Raw genomic sequence first — 17,711 nt, forward strand, 5'->3', positions numbered from 1 at the left:
TGTGTACTATCAAAACAAAGCAAGTATCAAGACAGGCCCAAAACAGTTCTGGCTCACAGTAGAAGGAAAACTATAAGGAATGGGCTTGGCCCATCAATATAAATGTAACCCAATCCATATTCCTATAATACACATTAAGCATACGCCATATACACATTCTGTATACTGGGTATACATAGCGTTTATACCTTGTATATCTTGATGTATATTTCATCATTAGTAAGAATAGAAGTCTCAAGCTAGGACCAGTTATTCCTCACAACACACTAAGCACACACACATATATAATAGGTATACTTAATATACTCAACACATATACACTTATTAAAAGAAAACTTCATGATACTCACCAAGAAGAGCTTAACATACCCCAGATAACTCATTTCACACATTCCACCCTCTTAATCACATCCTAATCATGATTCAACTTTAACTGTATATGGTCTTAATCAAGAATTCATCAATCAGGATAGGTGATTACATAGCCCAAAGTAATGAACCAAAGACATAAAACAATAACATTCGGTAAATTTCAAATTGCTAGTATATTCACGTAGGATCAGATAGCAAAGCAGGTTTAAATGATCTTAAATTGTTGGGCACTTAACACTATTTGACAAAGTCATTCAAAAGGGAAGGGAATAGGAGTATCATGAATTCAAACAGACATTTCTATAATCATCCATTCACACATTAGACTTATCTTTAACCATTTAAGATTTGAGTTTGGTCTATCCAGAAAAGGGGAAGAAATGCATGGGGGTTCTCCACAAGTTTATGCTCATTTCATCAGTTTCACAACCCAAATTCTCAAGTCGTGATGGCACTAGCCCCACGTACTATTGAAGCACAAGCCATTAATATACCCTTATTAAGCGGAAAACTGAAAGCTGAAATAAGTCATACAAGCCAATTTCAAGTCTTAAATAATCTTAAAGAACATACTTAGAAGCTATTACACTTATCCCCAAAATCTGATGTCACTCGCATACAAGGACTACTAAGGAGTACAAATAGTCTGAAATACATAAATGGAACTGTCTGGAATGAGGAAAGACAGAAAGTAAATGATAGAGGAGAGTCAAGAGGCTAAAGATGGTGCTCACCCCGATCTCTCGTCATAAAGGCTCTAATAGGCGACTCAGTAATCACGCGCTCCACTAGTACCGACGATTGAATCTGTACACAAAAAGGTGCAACAAGTATAGCGTGAGTACAATAATCAATGGCTACTCAGCAGCATCGCCCGTATGCCAACCCAGTCCAGAACGGAGACGAGGGTTGGTTTACACTACCACAACCACACTAGTCTGCCATTAGTCCAAAATACAGGATAATTATATTTTGAACAGTTAAACTCACATAGCTGGTAGATATCAAGATAAAACAATCCAATATGAATATTCACAATAAAACGGCATAAAGAATGAATGAATGTTGTGCAATGCAATGAAAGGCCTTTACTCCACATCTCGATATACACACGTTCGAATATCAACGAATTGTGACCCATGGGGGGATAATGAGGCCCATATATCACCGCTCCGAAAAGTCCTCGGATCACGGATCGCTCCGGTAGCACCCTCGGATCACTCCGGTAGCACCCACGGATCACGGTTTTCCACATATCATGTCACAAGAATTTGTCACCTAGCCGACCGGACCCATTAGTCAACGGAATACGCTAAAGCATCATCCTTCGAACTTTGTCACTTAGCCGTATAGATTCATTTGTCAACATGAACGCGCTAAAGCATCGTCACTGTCCCGAACTAGATCCATGGACTTGCACGTGTCATATCCTCGAAATAGTGTGCATGAAGTACATATAAAGTATGAATATGGCATACATAAAATCAAAAACATATACATACGCATAGAATCCACTCTTAGGTTCTCTTTATCATAAAGGCTTTACCTTTTAGCTTCTTTTCATTTCAACGGGGATATATGAGTGATATGCACAAAATCAGATAAGGGACGAAATAATAAGAGACATAAAGTACAAGCATCAGACCCCAATCTGCCACGACCCAATTTAGGATCGCACGGGCATCTACCTTTCCCTCCTCGGTAGGCGAACCCTCAATTAAATAACATATCAATCAAGTAAAGACAATTCATTTAATCCAATGAATATATATAATTAACAGAGGAAATCAATATTTAAATAGACTCGAGATCTGAAAAGGTTACAATAATTAAAGAATAACATGACTCATTCCAAATCCCACGACTGGGTCTAGACTAGTACAAGAGAGACTAATGTAAATGTCAATAGGGAATACAACTCTAAGACTAATCCTCCATCCCAGAATGAAGTAGGAGGAGATCTTCAGGATAGGTACCGTGCATCTCCCAACGTATCGCAATCAATCGCCTGAAACACTCTTCACCCCAAAAGGGATGTAGCAAGAGAAGTATCAGTACAATCAACGCGTACTGAGTAAGTATCATAGGCCGATAATGGTTAGGAACACATATCAGTAAAAGAATTCACAAATGAGCAGGATAAGCAACTAGATCAATACCATACATCTATTTATCACACGCTGTAACATCAAGACTCTTAAATCATGCAAAAACCCTCCTCTAATAGCCACCAATCAATTTCAAAACAATCTTACGCTAGTCATATACCATTATGCCATTCGTTCTTAGCACAAGAGTCTACTCTTCATTAAGGTATTTCTTATCCTACATCTTTTTGTAAACCTAACATATAACTGATCCCACGAACGATCTAAGAGGTAAATTAACAGGTATAAAGCAACCATAATCGTAATCAAGTACACGTCATCGCCTAAGAAGTACATCTAAACCTAATTATGCCAAGTTCCAATGGGTCTAATTCGGATCCAACATCACAAGTAAAAACACCAAATCATCTCAATATAAGCCGAGATACAATGCAATGCAATGATGTATGAATGCAATGCAATGCCATACAAATGTTGTGTACACATGTACTCCGGACGGAAGTATCGACGTCTCTGTAGCACAACCCAAGGTGACTCGTGAAGTATAAGTGCCACTCATCTCGAATCTTTTCCCAACGGAGGTAAAGACAGGATCTTTGCCCACGGGGTTCTCGGCCGGCACCGCATTTGGGACTCGCGGAGTCCATCCACTCACTCAATCCATGATTCCGGGACTAACATCGGATATCGGACTCTCACGTCACTCTCATTTAAAATCCAAGCCCAGCTCATCACAGTGTTTCATAAAATATCAACAGTGTATCAATAGTATATCATGAGAATGTGTGCAATGCATGTATCAATATCAATAATGGGGTCAATATCACAAATACCAACAATAGGTACGCCAACAATGTATCAGTGTCATAAGTACCAACATGGGTATGCCAACAATATCATGAAAGACTACACAAGTCATATAGAACTCTACCCTCGTATCAACGTCACCCCGTAAGGTACTACAATATCACAATCAAGATGGAACAACAAATTGCAATATCTACTAACAGCGCGTGGCATCAAGCCAACACAATAGGACAATCAATCACAACATAATATTACCACTTCCCCTTTTACTGCCTATCAATCATTACTATATGATAATTTCACCTTCTACTTACATGAAATCACTACTACCGCTCTAGAATTAATTCACAATCATTGGTACCCTTATCCGCCCAATATCGATTAGGCCCCCTATAATAGCATAGCACAATCATCTTACATAAATTTCTCACCCAACCATAGAAAAGTATGAATCAACCACTCCTTCCAAGTCACATAGAAACCACCGATACTCAAAGAAACTAATTCAAAGCATCCTTAGGAATCTACAGGCCACAAGCCCGAATCACGTATTATCCACTCGGCTCAAGCCGAGGAGAGATAAAGAAAAATCAAAGATATACACAAATCACACAACAATACTATCTTATGGATCTATCCCAAATCTCCAACTCCTACACATGCATTCTCCGTTCCTTCTAATACATGAATATGCGAAACTAATCGGAGTCTACCAAAAAGGAAAGTCGTAACCTATCTCAAGGCCAAGCGGGTGCCACGAGCATCTGTTGATCTGTCACGACCCAACTAGGGCCGCGACGAGTGCCCGATACTTATACCGAGCACCCCTTGTCTACCATATTCCCTTTATTACTAAGCCGGGCCATATGAACTGCACCATTTTTTTGACATAACATTGATAACATAATATATACATAGGCTAGCAAGCTTTGATAATACATTATACAAACAAGGATCATCGATGCAAAATGTCTGCAATGCAATGTAAACCGCTACGAGCCTCTAAACATAGTACAAATACACATATACATAGGAAGAGGCCGAGTATTGTCGCGCCCGAATATATACACAAGAGTAGGAAAGAACCGAGGATCAACGGAGCGCTGCGAGCACCCTCGGAACTCTTGGGAACTGTGTCCGTCTACCCGCGGACTCGCGCGGCATGAACGCGTCCACAGAAGGGTCACGCGATACAAAAAGTGTACCGAGTATGTAAGGCAATGAAATAAACAACGCAAGCATAAACATAGGTATGAATAACCATATCATAGGATCGGACACTTAATGAGATAAGAAAGTAACACTCGTACATAGGAATGCCCTTTCGGCGTATAGCTCGCGCTTGTTCGTTCTTGGATAACATTTTTTTTTCATAGACATAGAAAATAGAATAAAGGTTGTATCATGTCTTATCATATCAAGTCCTAGCATATCGGGTCATAGCATAGCATCCAGCATAGTAGGTCATAGCATAGGCGATCATAGCATAGTAGGTCATAGCATAGCCGATCATAGCATAGTAAGTCATATATAGCCGATCATAGCATAGTAAGTCATAGCATAGCCGATCATAGCATAGTAAGTCATAGCATAGAGACATAGCATAGTAAGTCATAGCATAGCACCGAACAATGTCGGCTGCGCCCACATAGCACCGAAATACATCGGCTCGCCCATATATCCCGCGTCCGGCATCCCGCGTCCGGGATGATAAACGGTGACTGGTGGCAATGAAACATAGTTCCCTTCCCAATTCCCATGTATCCCTTCCCCCATGTCCCCATGTACATATACATATTTCATATACATATATCATATCATGTTATGTAGTGTCATAGACATTTCCTCATCTTCAAAGATCATCATTCCCACCATAGAATCATAGTCGTCGTTTTAGTCATAAAAACTTTCAAAAAGCGCAAAAAACTTTGATTTAGAGGAGAATAAATATTTTAGAAAACATTTATAAATTTTTAGAAAAGAACACAAGCCTTGGAATCGATGAACCGTTAAAAAACCTATTATTTAGTAGTCAAAATAATAATCCAAAAGTTTCCTCTAATTATAGAACGAAAATAAACCAAATGAACAATAAGAGAGAATTCAGGGATAGTGGGCCCACCTCGGGCCAACAGAGGTAGCATACACAATTTACGTACGTTGAGCTTCATGGAGTCATTTACGAAGGTCTAAGGGTCACTCGGTTCCATTTGGGCGCGTTGGAGATGTTTAAACAATTATTTCAATAAAACACCAAACTTAATTCAATTTTATTGAATGGAAAAGAGGTAATTTCAAGTTCGAATTTCTAGGAATGGGATCATCCCCGAGGCGCGTATTCAAGCCTATTATGTCTAAGACATGCCAAAGAAGGAGGGTGAAGCCTTACATACCTCTTTCCGCTCCTTATGCTATTCCAAATTCAAGTCGCAAATCCGCCAGAATCTACAAATTGGTCATGTTCACCAAACATGATTAGTGCCTCTAGAATTGAATTCTTAAAATAATACTTGGCTACCGAAATTTCAAGCACCTCCCTTGTATATACTCCATTCCACCAAGTTCAACTTGGCCAATTTCAATCAACAACCATCCGAATTCAACCCTACCAAACTAACAACACATTATCAACAACCATACTAACAATTTCCATATTCAATCCAAGTTACATTATAACAACTCAATCAATATACTACTTCTTTCAAAACCTTCCAACTCCAATAAGAACATTATAATTCATATGCCAACAACACCATACTAACAACATTATCTTCCATACATGCAAGAACATAATATTCAATTTAAATACTTCAATCACAAGTCTCCAACTTCTACAACTTCACAAGATTATTATGCATTCATTAGCAACATAGTATCCACAACACAACAACAACCAATATACAAAATAAAATTAACTCATTTTCCTCCACACTTCAACAATTCTACACGGCCATGCACACACCTTGCAACTCACGGCCAACACCACACACATATGGCTACAACTTCTCCAAAACTATTCAACTTCCATTATTAACATAGCATCCACAACAATAATAACCAAACACTAGATAAAATAATTAAAACATGATTTCTACACACACACACATATATATATATACACGGCCACACCATAGTTTTTCTCTTCCATGGATTTCATCCACGCTTTACATGCTACACATACAAAATCATCCATAACATATAAGAAAGAGTTAAACCTCACCTTTCTCTTCAATTCTTCACTTGGCTAGAGATTTCACTTGTATGAATATATGTTCTTCTTACTCCAAAGACCACTCCACCTTGCTAGGAACTCTTGAATTGGTAGGAAAGGATTTTTGAAAGAAATTTTTGTAAATTTTTTTGGAAATTTTTGCACTTGGCCGAATGGCCTGAGAAGTTTCTCCTCCTTTTCTTATTCTTCCACTCCTGAATTTTCTAGAGAATTTTATGAATTATGAAGACTTCCTACACATATATATCCACAAGTCTTCCACCACATTTCATTATTTATAAATAGGTCCCTCAAAATAAAAGTATGGCCACATGATCCCTCTCTTTCTTTCTCTAGAAAAGTCTTCCATTTTCTTGGATTTTCTTAAAATAAATAAAGAAGACTACATGTCTTCCTTGTAAGATTGGTCCACATTTCCTCATAGTTTTGTAATTAGCCCCCACTAATTAATAAAAATGTGGGCATATGCCACACATGCCACACGGCCAACTTGGAATTTTTTTCTTGAACACTTGTGAAATTACCATTTTACCCTTCGTCTTCCTCCATAATTCCACGAGGCATGTCGCGAATTTCCCTTTATGCCCTTGGCCTTTCTTAATAATTCCGCTTCCAAATTCTTCATAAGCCATTCATATGCTTAACAAAATAAAGATGTGGCCTTGCTTGTTGTCCTCCCGCAATTGTCCCGAATTATTGATGCACAAAAATGCGGATATAACATCCTTCAATTCGTTCACTATGTCGTAATTGGCACGAAGTAACTCAATACCATCATGAGACCCAAAATAGGAATCACTGTTAGAACTCTTGTAAAAAGGCTTCGAATTTGATAAGGTAAATTTGGGAACTTAGCCTACCTTTAGATTTCATTCACAACAACACTAGTTGATTTATCAACCTCCTTTCATGAATAAGGCTAACTATTTTAAGCCATTAGCTAGGTAAAGTTACCATTTTTAAGCTTATCTTTGAGAAATCCATTTTCAAGATGGATGGAAGAGACCCATTTATAATCTCGTAAGGAAATAAGCATTTATAATCTCGTAAGGAAATGAGAAACTAAGTTAGTAACCATTCTAGGGTGATGAACAAGAGGGAATAATTCAATGAAATCCATATTAAGAACAACTAACCAATCCTCTTATTAAGTCTAGGAAATTGTGATACCCATTCTTGTGGTTTCTAGATAAGGGACTTTTAATAAGAATCACTAAGGTGAAGGATGAATGGAAGAAGTTAGAAGAGTTACCTTTTCCCAAAAAATATCATTTGTGGCTCCATAAATTCCCCAAAGGCGGTTGGACTCTTTAGGGTTTTGGAAAATGAGGTTAAATCCCCAAATGTCATGACCTGCCGCTTCAGCGTTCGCAATGCCACTGCAAAGGATTGATACTACCACCCCACTACTGCTTCAGCGGGGTCATAGTCGCTGAGGCGTGACCGCTGTAGCGGTCAACCCAGCTCTGGGGCGGTCTGGCTGGGTCCCCGACCCAGATTTCGATGTTCTGATTCCTTCCCGTACAATGGATCCCGCTAAGCTAGATGTTTGATGGAAATATTTAGCGGATGGAAATATTTAGTGAACGGAAAGGTCCAGGATTTCACGGTTGCGAATATTTCAGGATTTTTACGGTAACGACTAAACAGGTCGTTACATCAAGTACCAATTAAACAACCGTTCGTCCTCGAACGGCAAGGGGTGTACCAAGGCGCATGGAGAAACACGTTCATGAATGGAACTTAGAGACATTGTCTCGTAATATTTTACTCTGTCACAAAAAATTATGCTATCATTTCTGTCTAGGTTTATCAGGAAGATCACCACCCACGAATTAAATCCCAACGGATACGAGTCACGGTAGCTTGACTTGCTAGCCTTAGAAAAATGATAATCACAAGTGTAGTAGCTCGGACGAATTGGATAAATTCATAATCCTAGGTCCACAAGAGAAAACACATAGGTAAGGCTCCAACGCGGATCGAGATCAATTGGGATGAATCACTGAGTGACCTCTGCAATGGTCTGTAGTAGCGCCGCAGCGGCACCGTGAAAGCGGTATGGCGACCGCTGGAACGGTGAACGGGATTTCAGAAAAATAAAAGCCTCCTTCCCTTCCCCACCTTTCCCATCCCTCAATACACTCCCCCCCTCTATCTACTACTACCTCTCCGTATCCCAACCTAACGTAACCTCCCAACACCCTCTTAATCCCAAATAAGTCACCTTATTAACCCCACTTCAACCTACACTTAAACCCAACCTCACACTACATAATTTGCTCTCAAAGAGGAAGGAAAAGAAGGGATTTCAAGTTCATTCACAGCCACCACCAACCACACCCGAATTTGCAACTCTCAAGGTATGAAATTACTCCTCTCTACTTGTAACAGAATAACGAAACAGGATATCCAGGTCCTTATGCACTGATTAAAGGGTTTGTTAACCCCAAAGTTGGGATTTTTGGGTTTTGGTTGATGAGTTTATAGGGTGTTGATAGGTTGAATTTCGCAACTACTTTAGCGTTATAATCATCTATACCTTGAATGTTGCGTAGTTAATGAACAGATTTGGACCGAAAATCTTAAACATAGTAAAGAATTTTTGTTTGAAATTAGGTGTTGGATTCCCTCGAAATTGGGGAATTGTTGTGGCTAGCATTTACGTACTAAGAGTTGCAAACATCTTGCATGCTTGATATCTACCTGATCTATTCATAAAAATAAATTTTTGAGGCTTTGGAGAGATGGGAAAAATCCGGTCTGTTGGGGAAGGCGACACCGCTTCAGCGTTCAAGTGGGCGCTGGAGCGGTCTGGAGGGAAATGATGAGGGGCACTGGAGCGGTGGAACTATCGCCATAATGGCCCCGCTGCAGCGGTTAGAGTGACCGCTACAGCGGTGTCTGCACAGAACTGCCACCAGAATCTATTTTTGCACTGATTTTGCTGAGGTTTAGAACGTTGAATATATGCTTTAGATTTCCTCAACCTGGTACATGAATTCTCATAACGTAATTATTCGTCGCAGGTATAGTGGTTGAGATTCAAGAAGCCGAACAAGTAGTGCAACAAGTGGAGCAAGTGCATGTCTATCAAATTTTCATCAATCCACAATGTGAGCGCCGTTTCTTGGAGCAGAGATGCATGCCCCTACTGTTGGAGAGGAGTTTCGACATGACTAATGTGGAGAAATGTGCTCCCGAGTTTCTGGAGAGGTTGGAATGAATAAAGTGGATGCGTTTGGTTAGGGATCCCGGGCGATGCAACGAGAATTGGGTGAGGGAATTCTACGCCATGCTGCCTAAAGTCGATTGGGATGCTCCTGATCCGAGGATTGTAATTCGTGGGGTCTCCGTAAAGGCGGGGGCTAAGACGATAAATCAGGTGTACAAAGTGGAAAATCCTTCGGTGGAGTTTCTGGAGGCTAAAAATACTGCTGATAACGGTGAGTGGCTGGTGTCCAAGTTAGTGGATGAGGAGGATCGAGCTTCTATCACTTAGGGTAGGTCCAGGGTGGGGATAGTGAGCGAGAAATTTACTGCTGAGGCTAGGAGGTGGATGAACATAATTTTTCACCGGGCCCATCCTTCGAGGAATGTCACCTCCGTGACCTATCCCAGGGCCCTTCTGATTGCCTGCATCTTAGATGATGTCCCTGTGAATATAGGTTCGCAGGTGATTGAAGAATGTAAGGAGTTTATGAAGTTTGGGGCGTCGAGTTTGTTTCTCCCGTCATTGATCACTTTGTTGTGCAAGAGGGCTGGGTCCATAGGAGTCCTGATGATGTCATGGTGGATTCTGATGCTAACTTCCATCCATTGCGAGTGAATGGCCAGGGTACTGTTGTCCATCGTAAGAATAAGAAGAAGACTGCAGAGGGGACGGGTGCTAGTGCTAGTGCGGGTGAAAGTGGATATGGAGCTAAGGCTGGGGCTACCCCTGCTCAGGGCCCGTTTGAGCGTATTGATACTCGTTTTGATGAGATGATGGCGATGTTCTAGGGAATGCTGAGGCTTTCGGTGGAGGCGGGTTCATCCAGTGCTGGTGGGGTTACTTTACTAGGGAGGAGATGAAAGACTATCTCGAGGCGGAGAAAGAGATGGGTGAGTCGCTCTCCACTTTGCAGACTGTCTACACTTCTCTAGCCCAGACCACGTCCAGCTTCGTACTGATTTTGAGAAGGAGCAGGCCAAGAATAAGTCTCGCGAAAAGGTCTATCTGAGGTCTTGGAGAGGTATCAAGGGCTTATGGAGGAAGATGTACCCCAACGAGGATATGCCTATGCAGGATGAGGATGACTCTAACCAGTACTCATTCGTGAGCCAGGTCAAGGGAAGTGGCAGGAGGAGCAAATCAGTAGAGGATGCTGGTAGTGCAGATGGTGCAAGGGCCACTAGCGGCCGGGTGGCTTAGAGATCTCTCTCCCCATTCCCTTTTTATTATGATGGTATTTTGGTTTCCCATGTCAGGCTTGCTGTTGAAACAATTTTCTTTTTCTTTGGTTTGTTTGATTTTGTTTGCATCTTTCTGTTTGGATAATGTCGTTTTGATTTTGGTTAGCCTTGTTTGGGCTAATGTCCGGATATTTTATTTTTGAATATTGAACTATTTGGTTTCTTATTTCGGTAATGGTATTTGGGTTTGTAATAATGACTTGGGTAGTCCTTGCCCTTGTCGGGCTTGTCTTTATATCATTGATGGTTTGGTTTGCTGTTGTTTTTATTTGGTCTGTTGGATAGTGTGAACAGGGGAAGCAAGCTGAAAACAGGGGAGAAGTCTCAAGTCTCTGAACCTAGGGACTCCGCTTCAGCGGTCTCTTAGACCGCTATAACGATCCCGCTTAGGCGGTAGGGGAGCCGCAGGAGCGGTCAGGGCGGAATAGGAAGGGACTACTTTAGTGGTGGCCTACTCGCTGTGGCGGTAACGCCACAGCAGTGGGCTGACCGCTGGGGCGCAACAACTAGTAGTAAAATCATACCATGCTCGGATTACTTTCGCAACTAAAATTTAACTCAACCATACCCAACACATATTAGGCCTGATCCCGAAATACGACTTGATTTCATGCGTAGATACCAATTGGAATCGTCTAGATACCAATTGGGCACACCGAGATACCAATTTTGACCGAAGTAGCACGATTTGAAAGAAAGAAAGGAAATTTCCTAAATGCCCTATAGCCTCCCGTGGATGGGCACGGACGTCTACGTACCATTCCACGAGACTCTACTAGACATTGCTCTTGTACTAGTGAGACCGGTAACCTACGCTCTGATACCAATCTATCACGACCCAATTTAGGATCGCGCGGGCACCTACCTTTACCTCCTCGGTAGGCGAACCTTCAATTAAATAACACATCAATCAAGTAAAGACAATTCATTTAATCCAATGAATATATATAATTAACAGCGGAAATTAATATTTAAATAGACTCAAGATCTGAAAAGGTTACAACAATTAAAGAATTACATGACTCATTCCAAATCCCACGGCCGGGTCTAGACTAGTATGAGAGCGACAAATGTAAATCTCAATAAGGAATACAACTCTAAGACTAATCCTCCATCCCGGAATGAAGTGGGAGGAGATCTTCAGGATAGGTACCGTGCATCTCCCAACGTATTGCAATCAATCACCTGAAACACTCTACACCCCAAAAGGGATGTAGCAAGAGCAGTATCAGTACAATCAACGCATACTGAGTAAGTATCATAGGCCAACAATGGTTAGGTACACATATCAGTAAAAGAATTCACAAATAAGCAGGATAAGCAACTAGATCAATACCATACATCTATTTACCACACGCTATAACATCAAGACTCTTAAATCATGCAAAAATCTCCTCTAATAGCCGCCAGTCAATTTCACAACAATCTTACGCTAGTCATATACCATTATTCCATTCGTTCTTAGCACAGGAGTCTACTCATCATTAAGGTATTCCTTATCCTATATCCTTTTGTAAACCTAACATATAACTGATCCCACGAACGATCTAAGAGGTAAATTAACAGGTATAAAGCAACCATAATCGTAATCAAGTACGCGTCATCGCCTAAGAAGGATATCTAAACCCAATTATGCCAAGTTCCAATGGGTCCAATCCGGATCCAACATCATAAGTAAAAACACCAAATCATCTCAATATAAGCCGTGATGCAATGCAATGCAATGATGTATGAATGTAATGCAATGCCATACAAATGATGTGTACACATGTACTCCAGACGGAAGTATCGACATCTCGATAGCACAACCCAAGGTGACTCGCGAAGTCTAAGTGCCACTCATCCCGATCTTTGCCCAGTACGTACGACGAGACCGGGTCTTTGCCCACGGGGTTCTCACCGAACTACCCCCGGGGGTCGCGAGTCCATGCACTCACTCAATCCACGATTTCGGGACTAACATCGGATATCGGACTCTCACGTCACTCTCATTTAAAATTCAAGCCCCAGCTCATCACAGTGTTTCATCAAGTACCAACAGTGTATCAACAGTATATCATGAGAGTGCATGCAATGCATGTATCAACATTAATAATCGGGTCAATATCACAAGTAACAACAATGGGTACGCCAACAATGTATCAGTGTCACAAGTACTAACATGGGTACGCCAACAATATCATGAAAGACTACACAAGTCATATAGAACTCTACCCTCGTATCAACGTCACCCCGTAAGGTACTACAATATCACAATCAAGAAGGAACAACAGATTCCAATATCTACTTATAGCGTGTGGCCTCAAGCCAACACAATAGGACGATCAATCACAACATAATATTATCACTTCCCCTTTTACTGCCTATCAATCATTACTATATGATAATTTCACCTTCTACTTACATGACATCACTACTACCGCTCTAGAATTAATTCACAATAATTGGTACCTTTATCCGCCCAATATCGATTAGGCCCCCTATAATAGCACAGCACAATCATTTTACATAAATTTCTAACCCAACCATAGAAAAGTATGAATCAACCACTCCTTCCAAGTCACATAGAACCACAGATACTCAAGGCAACTAATTCAAAACATCCTAAGGAATCTACAGGCCACAAGTCCGAACACACAAATCACACAACAATACCATCCTATGGATCCATCCCAAATCTCCAACTCCTATATATGCATTCTTCTTTCCTTCTAATACATGAATATGGGAAACTAATCGGAGTCTACTAAAAAGAAAAGTCGTAACCTACCTCAAGGCCGAGCGGGTTCCACGAGCATCCGTTAATCCTTCAATTCCTTCACCACGTCGTAATCCGCACGAAGTAACCCGATACCATCATGAGACCCAAAGTAGGAATCATTGTTAAAACTTTTATAAAAAGGCTTTGAATTTGATAAGGTAAATTTGGGAACTTAGCCTACCTTTAGATTTCATTCACAACAGCACTACGTGATTTATCAAACTCCTTTCATGAACAAGGCCAACTATTTTAAGCCATTAGCTAGGTAAAGTTACCATTTTTAAGCTTATCTTTGAGAAATACATTTTCAAGATGGATGGAAGAGACCCAAAGATTTTTAAGCTTATCTTTGAGATCCTTAGAGTGTCCCATAGACTTCTGATTTGAGGAAGAGGAACCCCAGCAGTCTAGAGTAGAAAGTACTAGGCTGAGTGGGTACTCAAAGTCTTTCCTCATCCCCTCTTAACCCTAGGATATCATTCCTCAACTCCTCACAATTAAGTGACAGCCTCTTAGATCCTTTCATACCTAAGGTGGTCATAAACAGTGCATTTTAACCCATATTTTCCTTGTACTACTTTGAACAAATTTAAAAGAGACAACAACACAGTGTTTTAATCCTTAATCTGTTAATCTTACATCTATTTAATCAAATAAGTAACAGTGAAACAATCATAACCATCCTCTGATATTTCTCAGTTACTTAAACAAAATACATTCTTAAGAAGAAACCAAATAAAACTCTGAAATCATTTGGATACCAAAGAAATAGTCCCAGGAAACTATACAAGGGTTAGCAGTGTACTTTCTAGTTTTTAGCTTTCAAAGCATGTATCAATTAATCAACTATATTCAAAAAACAGACAAGCACCCCCCCACCCACATGTGATTCCCTTACAAAGTACAACATAAAGACAAATTATTAAACACACTTGAAATCAAGGTTTAAGCCTTGCAATCATTTAAATAATCCAAAACAGTCATACATGACACAAAAGATAACCATTCATCTTAACTAACCACAAAACAAGGCCTATGACATGTTGTTTCAAGATGTTCATAGTTTTAACATTCTCCAAAGATAAGCTTTCCTAACAAATCCCTTGCATGTCAGTCGTGGTCATAAGACAAAAGAGATCAAATTTAGTTTCTTACAAATAGTAAGGTCCCATTATCACCTACTTTAGTCTAATCAAAAGAAATACTAAACAATGTCTTTAGCATAGAGTATTTGATCTATATTTGATTAAACAGGCAAGTGAGTAGGCACATAACATCAGTGACACAGACTAGCATATTTGAACTTTTTAAGCATAAAACACACACATGGATACACATTGGATTCGAATCCAGGTGGAGGGGTTTTTCTTGGTTGAATACAGAAAAAGAAGACTACCCTTTTTGTGTTGTGCTTCGCTAGGTCTATAGTTTAAGCCAGTGTAAAAGTGACATGACACTCAACTTCGCACAAGCATATATAATCAGTTGACACACACCAACCTGCTAAGATGATTCTAATTACATTATAACTCAACTTTCATGCTAACACTGATTTGATCACAAGTTAAACTGACTAACGTTAAGCTTAGTACAAATAGGCACATAACACACATAATCATTAACCCACATGATACACAATACATGCTTACCATAATAGCACCAGTTTGACTGACACTAAACAATATGAGCACATTTTCATTATGATCCAATTAAACTGATATAAGATCTTTAATGACACATGAGTAGGTGGTCAGATTTAGTCTAAACAAGCTTATGTTGAGTTTCAAATAGTACTGACCTAACTAGTAAACATGTAGAAACATTGGGACTAAGTTAATCTAAACAAAATGGATATAAACACTTGAGAACCTTAACTGAGCATTGTTTGAACTAGTCTAACTAAGAAAGACTAACATAACAAAGGATTAATCAGCCACATAGTCTAATCTAATCTAATCTACTATTAATAGACTAAATTATTTACTAAACACACACAACAGTGCTAACAACATAACGAAATACACATCAACATACAAAAACAAACGAGCAGATAATTAAATTGAGTTAAACTAAGCTAAATAAACAAAGAAGGACAAAGAATTTACCTCTTGTAGTGGCAGCCTTGTCGAGAATGGAGTTTGAGGATCTTCTTGTCTCCTCCACACCTCACACCAACACAAACCACAAAACAAAATAATTTTTAGCAAACTAAGACTAATTTTTAGACTATCATGGGTTTCGGGCAAACCAAAACCCTAAGTATCTCACAAACTCAGATTAAAACCAAAAAATGGGTTTTTGCTGAATTGCAAGTATATTTTCGTGTGTGTATAATGAGGAAATGAGGTTCTTGATATAGAACCCCAAATCCTCGAGTTTCTAGTTCGAATCTGTTGTGGGACTAGTGGAATAGGGAATAATTCTTCTTGAATTCCCTCCAATTGTGAAACTTACCAACTAAATTCGAGAGTTTGAAATCAATACAAGACAAGAACAATTAAGAGAAATGCAGAAACAGTAAAAAAAGGGGGAAACCTCACCTCTTGGAGTGGTTATATGGTGGATATAGATGAGAGAGGGCAAGAACATTAATTGCTATTGCCCGAAATAGCTTGACAACACTGAGAAAAACAATACATGCCTAGAATTTTTCCACTTCCGGCAAAAACCCATGATGTGTGCTGGTGAGTACAAGCGGCGGCTTTTGGGTTTGAAACCCTTTCAACAAAAATGAAAATGTCTAAGGAGTCATTTGGTATATGTGTATAGTAATAAGGAGTGAGCCGGGTCATTTAAGTGAAAGGGATTGGGCTTGGCCCAATACCTTTGAATTGGCTGAAATTAAAAGGGAAAAGAGGGATGATTTTGCAAATTTGGCTATAATCGAAACATCAACTTATGAGACTAACATTTCAATTGTAGCCATTTTTAAAGTGTAGAACAAATTGACCATTTCAATTATAGCAGTATATATCACATAATGATTAATTTGAAAATTTCAAAACAATTTGAAAGTTATTACAATTAAAACTAAATAAATTGTAAAATTGAGACGTAATTGATGATTTATTTAATTAATTAAATTTCTTGATTTAACGGAGTAAAATATTTATCAATTGACCATTAATATTTTTAAAACAATTAATTTAATAATTATTTTCACTTTTTGAATAAAAATCTTTGATAAATATGTCTGAAATGCTTAAAATATACGAATTATGCCAGATGATATACAATAATATACTTGATGATATTTTGTCAAATGAAAAATGGATAAATGTCACCGAAATAATTTTGTAAATTCATTTTCGACTTGTAAAAATGTATATTTCACTCCATTTGTGACTTAAGAATTTTGAATGATTGAATAAAATTATTGGAGAACAAAAATTAGGTGTTAATAACAAAAATTAGGTGTCAACACCTATTTGTCTTTGTACATGACTCTGTCTAGTCTTTTCAAAATTCTCTTCCTTTTTCTTCTTCCAGTATTCCAAGTAAAATCACTTCATGTATAACCAACATCCATCATCACACATTCCTCCATACAAGAATAAAGTCCAAACTTTTACAAAGTTTGTCTTCTTTCACCCTTATTCTCACTTGATTCCATAAATCACATTGAAATCTCCCATATTAGCCCAGGGGCCAGTTATATGCTGATTCAACTGATTAAGAGATTCCCCTATGTCTTTTTTAGCACTAGCTTTAATCTTGGCATACACAATGTTAAGATGAAATTTGACTTGAGACATTACATGATGCACTTGAAGATTCAACTATTGAATGTGATCATCAACATTTTGGCACCTGTAATTATCATCCCAAAATACCCAGATCTTACCACTACAATTTGTAGTAGCATTGTTGAAACCAATTTTCCTTCTATAATAGTGTACTCTGAAACTATTGACAAAAGGTTCTTGTAATGCAATGAAAGAAACTTTGTGAGTTCTAGCCAGTCTGACGAGTCTAT

The 17,711-nt window shown here is 39.1% G+C and overlaps 1 long non-coding RNA gene across 1 annotated transcript; it reads right to left on the minus strand.

Moving 5' to 3' along the window:
- Positions 1-862: 862 nt before the first annotated feature.
- On the minus strand, positions 863-16,517 carry LOC132058343 (uncharacterized). Its single transcript, XR_009415256.1, has 2 exons — positions 16,276-16,517; positions 863-1,179 (listed from the first exon to the last, which is right to left on the minus strand). It is a non-coding gene; the product is annotated as an uncharacterized LOC132058343 (long non-coding RNA).
- Positions 16,518-17,711: the final 1,194 nt, after the last annotated feature.

Source organism: Lycium ferocissimum, chromosome 5 (assembly GCF_029784015.1).
Source record: "Lycium ferocissimum isolate CSIRO_LF1 chromosome 5, AGI_CSIRO_Lferr_CH_V1, whole genome shotgun sequence".
NCBI lineage: Eukaryota > Viridiplantae > Streptophyta > Magnoliopsida > Solanales > Solanaceae > Lycium > Lycium ferocissimum.